The 8,671-nt window shown below is 47.6% G+C and overlaps 4 non-coding genes across 4 annotated transcripts; 3 read left to right on the forward strand and 1 right to left on the reverse strand.

The window, feature by feature from the left end:
- The first annotated feature begins 94 nt into the window (after window positions 1–94).
- Trnak-cuu (transfer RNA lysine (anticodon CUU)) lies at window positions 95–167 on the forward strand. The gene has a single exon. It is a non-coding gene; the product is annotated as a tRNA-Lys (tRNA).
- A 153-nt stretch (window positions 168–320) lies between these two features.
- Trnap-cgg (transfer RNA proline (anticodon CGG)) lies at window positions 321–392 on the reverse strand. Its single transcript has one exon. It is a non-coding gene; the product is annotated as a tRNA-Pro (tRNA).
- Window positions 393–2,534: 2,142 nt separating this feature from the next.
- On the forward strand, window positions 2,535–2,606 carry Trnap-ugg (transfer RNA proline (anticodon UGG)). The gene has a single exon. It is a non-coding gene; the product is annotated as a tRNA-Pro (tRNA).
- A 1,109-nt stretch (window positions 2,607–3,715) lies between these two features.
- Trnap-agg (transfer RNA proline (anticodon AGG)) lies at window positions 3,716–3,787 on the forward strand. The gene has a single exon. It is a non-coding gene; the product is annotated as a tRNA-Pro (tRNA).
- Window positions 3,788–8,671: the final 4,884 nt, after the last annotated feature.

Raw genomic sequence — 8,671 nt, forward strand, 5'->3', positions numbered from 1 at the left:
AAAAAAAAAAAAAAAAAAAAAACCTAGGAAAACGGGTCTCAGCGGGAGGTTCCTCAGACAGCCCAGCAAGTTCAGTGACGAGTTCTACAGAGCAGCCCGGCTAGCTCAGTCGGTAGAGCATGAGACTCTTAATCTCAGGGTCGTGGGTTCGAGCCCCACGTTGGGCGCAACTTTTTTACCGTTGGTTTCCCTAGTTCCTTTAGGAAGGAATAAGTAACACTAACTGGAAAGAAAGTAACAGTAACTGGAAACCAGTAACACTAACTTGACCGAATTCTAAATGTGGCAAATAAAAACATTGGGAAACTGGACCCCCTCCAGGGCTCGTCCGGGATTTGAACCCGGGACCTCTCGCACCCGAAGCGAGAATCATACCCCTAGACCAACGAGCCGCACAGTTAAGTTTTCCTACCACTTCCTTATAGGCCAGTATTAATTCCCGAATAAATTGCGCCCGCTGCCTGCCTGGACTGTGGGGTAGAGATAAAAGTTTGGCAGTCTACTTACACCAGAGCCAGCTCCGAAGGAGCCCGAACCTCGGAGAAAAGCTGCACTTTGGGGAAGTCCTTGCCCGGTGGCTGAGACCGCTGTGGAGGCTGCGTTTCGTGGCCAGAGAGCAGTGAGGAGGCAAGGAACGTCCATTAAAACAAGCCTCGCCCCCAAATCATGGCCAAACAGTCCCGCCAGACGCCCAATACTGGGAGACGCTGCCGCAGCTCAGGCAGTTGGATAATTGTAGGATTAGCGCCTCACTCCCCTGGACGGACTTCAGTTCCATTGGTCACAACCATATAATTTTGCCTGCATCCGGAAGGTTCAGTCCCAGGGTCTGGTGTCTGTATTGGCTGGGAATCCTAAAAGGGCCCTTAGGAGCAGCTGTATTATCTGATACCTCCGATCAAAGAAAACAGATCTCCAACTAGCATATGCTGGCCTAGCCAACTCAGTGGGGTGGTGCCTGGGACCTGACCCACTTGGGTGGCGATGTGAATTCTTGTCTCACTCTGAATTCCAACACCAGTAGGTTGGTTTACTTCTTCAGTCTAAGAAGATGTCTGCCAGGTCTCAGAGCTATTGCGTGCCCCCTAAGAGGAAAGAAACGTCGAGGATCTAATTTTCTCCAGCATTTGATCTTCTTGCACTCTAAGCAGAATTATAGATTGGGCCAATGAACCTACACACACCCTTGTTTCTCTGCTCGTTTTTGGTCATCCTTGGGCCTGGCTCCACCCTAGCTAGCACAGCAATAGCCTGGACCCAGTTCCCCACGGGGTCTTATTCTGAGAGATGGTGATTCAGGTCTGACCAAATAGAACCGGGTGGAGGAATCCCACAGTTCAATAGTGCAGCCCAGGAAGCAGGAGCCCAGGCTCCGGATTTCTTGGTCGCCCAGCTTTCCGCCAGCAGGAACAGCCTTGGGGGAATTTCACAAACCCTCTGCCTGTGTGGTCAGCTTGGTACTCCTAGAACCTTAGCTTAGAGTTCTGAGCCAGCAGTGGTGGCTCAGCAGTGGGAGGACAGCGCTGGCCGTGAAAGCAGACCGAGTTAAGGCAATGGTAACTTTGTTACCGCAGCCCTTGAAAATAGATACAGTGTTGCTCTGAGACGGGGCCTTAGTACAACCCAGACTGACTTCACAGCCTGGAGTTCCGGTGTGCAGGTTTGGGTTTTGAAACTCTTCCCAGGCCGGAAGAACTTCTTGTTTAATCTCCACTTCGAGGCTTCCACTTTCTCCCCTAATCCATTTAGGAGCAGTCTAGGACTATACGCCTGTAGCAGGGTGACTTTGGGACTAGCCTAGGCCATTCTGACAAGAACCTGTCTCACAGAAGAGAGATAGAGCTGACATCACAGATATCAATTTCTAGGATTCTATTTCTTTTTCTTGCTATATGACAAGAAAATACCTATATATCCTCGAGGGTCTCGTGTGGCACAGGCTGGCCTCAGACTCACTGGGTAGCCAAAGATAATCTTGAGCTCCTAACCCACCTAGTTCACATCTTACATACTGGGATTTTAGGCGTTTGTCACCACTTCTGACTAAATAGCTATCTACATATAGATAGATAGATAGATAGATAGATAGATAGATAGATAGAGATATATTTAAGGACTTTAAATCTACATAGCCAATTTATAAGTCTTTGGTTTATCAGTTTTGCGTTTTGTTTTGATTGCTATTTATCGTTTTGGAAGACGGATGATGTCTGCACTTTGCGTTGTGTTTTCTCCTATCCGTATTCTGCCTAGGACGTCTTCTAATTTAATGACCCGTGAACCCATCTCTCTTCCACGCTAGTTAGGGTTTAGAGAATGGAAAATTTGCCAGCTTATCACTTCCTTGGTTTAGCTCGCTGAATTAGCGCTCACTCTGGGAAATTTCACAGTGGCGGTGGACCGGTGAGTCCTTACCGGTCTATGCAGGCTCGTGCTGGACAACCGAGAAACTAAGAAGGAAAAAAATAAATACATAAACGACAGAAGCGTCACCTCATTTGGAGAAGGGAGGGGGGAAAGGCCAAGAGTGTGTTGGCTCGTTGGTCTAGGGGTATGATTCTCGCTTTGGGTGCGAGAGGTCCCGGGTTCAAATCCCGGACGAGCCCGACGCAGAGTTGGTGCTGCATTTTTGTACAAGTTCCCAGTTATCCCTTCTGCACCAGCAGAAAGCGAAGGAGCACATCTGTGAATGTGAAGCCCCTTAAAATAGAAGAGAAACACGCACTTCAGAGACCAGCCTGAGGATTGGGGTGCACTTTCAAACAGATTTGCACGAATCTCCAAGGTCAAATGAGAAAGGAGAGCCGCAGGAAGGGCACTCCTCTCCACTCTGCGCTTGGCCCCGGGTTTCTCAAAGGCAGCTTTCTTCATCAGTCGAGGGAGCGGAGGGACATTGACACTTTTCTCTTGGACCTGAGATCGTGCGTGCACCTCATGGAGTTTTCACTCCTAAATCGAAGTCTCTTTCTTTCTTTCTTTCTTTCTTTCTTTCTTTCTTTCTTTCTTTCTTTCTTTCTTTCTACTTTTCTTTTTCTTTCTTTTTTCTTATTTTCTTTCTTTCCCTTTTTCTTTCTTTTTTTCTCTCCCTTCCTTCCTTCCTTCCTTCCTTCCTTCCTTCCTTCCTTCCTTCCTTCCTTCCTTCTTTTCTTTTTCTTGAGATAGAGTTCTTCTATGAAACCCTGCCTGTCCTGAAACTCATGGGGACGAGGATGGCCTCAAAACCTAAAGGCAGGAGCCACTACACCTGGCTGGGCACTTTTGATTTTGGCCCCGATGGGCAGGTCGGATGCAAAAGGGAAAAAGTGGTGAGGGGCGAGGTACCTCCGACACTCAGCCGACGTTTACTGCGCTCTGGAGCTGCTGCGTGGCCAAGGAGACGTGGTCAAGGACATTCCACGCAGCTGCCTCCTGATTCTTTGGGGTTCCATCTAATCGGCGGGAGAGAACTTGGCGTCTAGACAGCTGCCGCGTGGGCATAAACTGATCCCAGCCCTGCTCCCCGTAGACAAGGCGACACCGACTGTGGAACCCGGGGCTGGTCCCCATTTTGTAGGTCGTGAGGAGATTGAAAAATTGGAATATCTCGGCAGACACAGTCCCGGAATTTGCCCTTCCAAGAATATCTAAAGCCTAATTATCCTATGTACCGAGCTCTGCCAGTCCCACCCCTGTTTCAACGACCGCCATAAAGTTGAACCAGAGACGTAATCGATGTGGCTCGTTGGTCTAGGGGTATGATTCTCGCTTAGGGTGCGAGAGGTCCCGGGTTCAAATCCCGGACGAGCCCGTAATTGTTTTGCAAAAAACTAATTTTGTTTTTCAAAACAGTCATTTAAGCGTTCATTCCCTACTTCTTCCCTAGACGCTAAAGAGATCCGGACTTCACTCTGACACATCAGCTCTGAATACCGAAGGCTGAATTTTGCAGGAGTCTTCAAACTCTTCGCAGCTGGCCACACTAGCTTGTTGGAGGGACGCTCGCTGAAAATGCCTTGAGTCCAATCTTTAGTCAGAAAGAACCTTAAAACCTGTGCCTGCAAATCCAATCTCTGTCCTCGGCTTAGGTGAGAGCATACTGGGTAGGTAGATGCCCTGATGAGAAATTTAAACTTCATATGCAAACCGGGTTTATATATATAGGGTTGCTTATAGGGGTTTCCCGGCAGATAGATCAGTCAGTAGAGCATAAGACACCTCTCTGTTTGTTTTTTTGAGAGACCAGGTAATCCTGGCTGCTCTGGAGCTTGCTATGTAGACCAGGGTGCCTCCACCTGCGAATTTGCGACTGTTAATCTTATGGCTATGTGTTTTAGCCGCACCTTGGGCAATGTGATGTTTTAGCTTGGGCAATGGAGTCCTGAGGTACTTGACTAGTTGCTACTCACTGTAGTGATATTTCATTTGTAATTTAATAAATAAAGTTTGCCTGAAGATCAGAACGCAAAACAGTTGCACTAGTCCACCGTGACAGTGGCACACACCTTTAATTCCAACATCCACACTAGTTAGCCATAGAGGTGGGGCGGCGGTGGTGCACGCCTTTAATCCCAGCAGATAAATCCCAGGTGGGACGAGACAGGAACTGGCGTTCTTTCAGTCTGAAAATGTCGTAGAGGTAAGAGCTTTCTAGGGGCTGGCTGCTTTGCTGCTCTGGTCTTCAGGTGCACCCCAGTATCTGTCTCTGGGTTTTTATTGTTCGCTCTACAGCTCTCCTGCCTCACAGAAACTCCAGCTCTCAGTCTAGCAATCGCTGCGCGATTCCCCAGCCTCTCCTGACATCCTATGGCGGATCTATTTAATGGGAACTGGAGGAGCTGACTCCTGGACTGGAGTTAAGATTCTTATGATTCAAACCTGGATGAACTGACCTTATTTAAAAGCAAACAAACAAGCAAACAACCTATCCCGAGGCCCAAGAGAGGGGTCCATGGCTAAAAGCACGTGCTGCCAAGCCTGGTCCCTTGAGTGGTTCCCCAGAACTCACGTGATGGAAGGAGAGAACCTACTCTCAAACGAGGTGTCCTCTGGCCTCTATCCACAATAAATAAATATAATAAAAAGAATTAAAAATTAAATCAATGAATAGGCCTTTAACAGCAGCACAGGGGAAGTAGACGCTGGCACATCTCTACAAAGCCAGCCTGGTTTACATACTGAGTTCTAGGTCGGCCAGAGTTACATAGTGAGGCCTTATCTCCAAAAAAATTAATTTAAGAATCATATCATGTATTTTTTTTTTCTTCTCTAGATGATATTCAGAGATCTCAGTTTACCCATGAGACCTTAGCTCTGGACACCAAGGCCATTTCGCCCCAGTACTAGGGTTGAGTCTAAGGGACTTTACTGCTGAGTCGTGTCCCCAGCTAGAGGGCAATAATGCTTCAAAAGGCTTTCTTTCTGCAGTTCTCTGCTGTGGCTCACCACCCTTGAGTTGTAGCCCTGCACTTTCCAAACTGCTTCCTTCTGTGGGGGTAGTTAGAGGCACTGAGAGGTGCTCCACGTACTTAAGGCCCAAATCTTCTTTATAAGGCCATTAGAAGGTTAACTCTGGGCTCTCCCAACAGCCCCTGGCTTGGGAAACCGAATTCCTAGGGAGGAAGCTGGGAGGTCGGGCAGGAGGCGCAGGCTCTCCGTGTTTGTGGGTGGTAGCAGATGGCCCCTCTTGCTGATTCCCTACCCCAAACCTCTCCACCCACACTATCACTTCTTTTTCTGTTGTTTTTCTTTTTGTTTTGGGTTTTTTTTTTTTTTTTTTTTGAGACAGGGCTTCTCTGCATATCCCTTTGCTCTGTATAACCCTGGCCAACCTAGGGTTATACATTTGATTAAAAATTACCCCACCACCAGCAGCAGGGGAAAGCTCCCTGGGCTCCCTCTTTCCTGGTAGTAATTTCTGGTCCTGAGGTCAGTAGTCGAGGTCAGGCTGGGTCTCTTCCACTCTGTTCTGTGGATGTGGCAGGCCTGGTCTTTGTTTTTGTTTGGGATAGAAGGCTTGAGAATGTGCCATGAACCATGAATCATAGATGATGTAAATTTGTATAATGGAGCCGGGCGGTGGTGGCGCACGCCTTTAATCCCAGCACTCGGGAGGCAGAGGCAGGCGTGTCTCTGGGAGTTCGAGGCCAGCCTGGCTCGAAAGACCAAAAAAAAAAAAATTGTATAATGGAATACCGACTTGGGGTGGGAGGGTAGCAAAACAAAGCTGGGCCGATTTAGTTAGAACAGCACACAACTTGTTATGCCTTTTCATTGTTGGCAGAAGTAAATAATCAGGTGTTGGTGGGGAACCCCACTTTTATGGTATATTTTTGCAGAATTCCCTGTAGAAAGAAATGCATCAAGAAAATAGAGGTGGGGCTTGTGTTAGGAATATTTCCTAACGCGAGCAGTCTGCCGATGCAAATTCTCAATCAAGCCAAATCAAAACAAGCCAAAATAAAAAATATTCAGTTTTTTTTTTTTTTTTTCCCCGAGACATGGTTTCTCTGTGGCTTTGGAGCCTGTCCTGGAACTCCCAGATATATGCCTGCCTCTGCCTCCCGAGTGCTGGGATTAAAGGCGTGCACCACCATCGCCCGCAGAAATATCCAGGTTTAATGGGAGTTCAGTGCCCTCAGGTGGCCCCAAGGGGGAACCGGGAGGCCCTGCCACCAGGAGGAAGGAAAAGAGACCACGTGTTCCTCTTTTGGGAGTTCATTTAAATACTCTGTGGGAGTGGTCCTGAACCCCCCTTCACACACACACCCCCTCCCTCGTCCCGTCAGAACCTGGCCTGTTGGGATTTGGAGTCCAGACCGATATAACTCTCAGGCCTGGGGGCTGGGATAGTGCGAGGGGCTGGGGCCTACACTCCCAACTTAACAGCTTGCACTGGAGAGATGGCTCAGCAGGTAGGTGCATTTACCGCCCTTGCAGAGGACCTAGCTCCAGTTCTCAGTGCCCACAGGTGGCTCACAGCTGCAGCAATCCCAGCTCTGCAGGATCAGATCCCCTCATCTCGTCTGCATAGGATGAACATAAACTCGGCCTCACACATACACACAAACAAAAAGGGGATAGAGAGATGGTTCAGCAATTAAGAGCCCTGTCTGCTCTTTCCGAGGACCCACACCCCGCATGACAGCTCACATATTGGAGGTGGGCCTTGTATCTTATCTGTTGCTTTCATTGGTTAATAATAAAGAAACTGCCTCGGCCCTCATAGGACAGAAAATTAGGTAGGTGGAGTAAACAGGAGAGAATGCTGGGAAAAAGAAGCTGAGTAGGGAGTCGCCATGATTCTCCCACTCCAGACAGACGCAGGTTAAGATCCTCCCTGGTAAGCCAGCTCGTGGGCTACATAGAATATTAGAAATGGGTTAGAACAATATGTAAGAGCTAGCCAATAAGAAGCTGGAACTAGCCGAGCCAGGCAGTGTTTAAAAGAATACAGTTTCCATGTAATTATTTCGGGCATAAGCTAGCCATGCAGGCGGCCGGGTGCCCCACCGCTCCTAATGCAACAGAGTGGCGCCCGAAGTGATGGACTAAATCCACTTAAAAACCTGAGAAGGCTTAAAAATAAGGGAGAGAGAGTTTAACACAGATTTTTGCTGTTTGTTGGTGGCGTGCTGTAGAGAAATTTCCTGATTCAGCAACAGCAGCAGAAAAAAACCTGTGTCATTTTAAAGCTCGGCTTCCTGGGGCTGTGCTGCCAGCGTGAACTCTGGCTTTAAAGCATTTCAAGGGCTTATATGGGACTGGATGTTTGTGTTCCTGCTTGGGATCGGAGGAGAATGCTCTGAGACCATGCTGATGGCTCAGCGCTCCCCGCCTGCACCTGGGCAGAAGGCAGAATCAGGCTTAGGCAGGTGGAAGAGCATGGCGGATTCCTGCCGCCATACAGAGATGCGTTTTCAGACTGCGCAGTGCTCTGCGTGTCAGATTTGGCTGTAACTTGGATGAAACGAGTTTCTGTGCTGCACACTCAGTCTCAGAATTAAACTGCTGACTGCGGCTCCAATGTGGACTGCTGTGTGCCTGGAACTGTGAATGGTTCAGGGGCACCAAATGGATCTGAGGCAGGAGGGCTGCTCCATGCTGAACTCTGCTGACCTCAGGCAGGAACTACCGTAATTGCCATAATAACAGTACAGTTAAGGTTTAAACTGGGCAGGACACAGGCAGTACCGTATTACCTGTACATGGTGCAACTTAAGTTTTTAAGAAGTGCTTAACATTTTAAAAAATGCTCCTGGATAGTAAAAAAATTACAGATTCACAGTAAAACAGATTCAGACACTGTTGGATGAGTGTACGTAGGCTTGAGAGAGAGAAGAAAAAAAATATAGAGAATAAAGTTAATGCCTTTAAAAAGAAAAAGGGTAAAGTCTTTAAAGAGACAGAGTACAGAAGTACATATAGTTATAGATTAAGAGAAATAAAGAAAAATAAGCCACGTAAAAATGGAAAATTCACAGAGAGTCTGGATTATGTACATTGTGTTTTCTTTAAAATTCTTGACTGTGAAGGAGCTAAGTACAGAGAGACATTTCGTTACATGGGCTGCCAAGCTAAACCAGAATGGATATAAGGGTATTATGATTTCAAAATTTGGGTCTAAGGATATGATGCTTTGGAGAGGGTCTTCTTTTGTTTTCACAGAGGATGTGACCCTGTGGATTGCATCTAT

This window comes from Alexandromys fortis, unplaced genomic scaffold (genome assembly GCF_014885135.2).
Source record: "Alexandromys fortis isolate MF-2015 unplaced genomic scaffold, M_Fortis_MF-2015_v1.1 scaffold_29, whole genome shotgun sequence".
Classification (NCBI taxonomy): domain Eukaryota; kingdom Metazoa; phylum Chordata; class Mammalia; order Rodentia; family Cricetidae; genus Alexandromys; species Alexandromys fortis.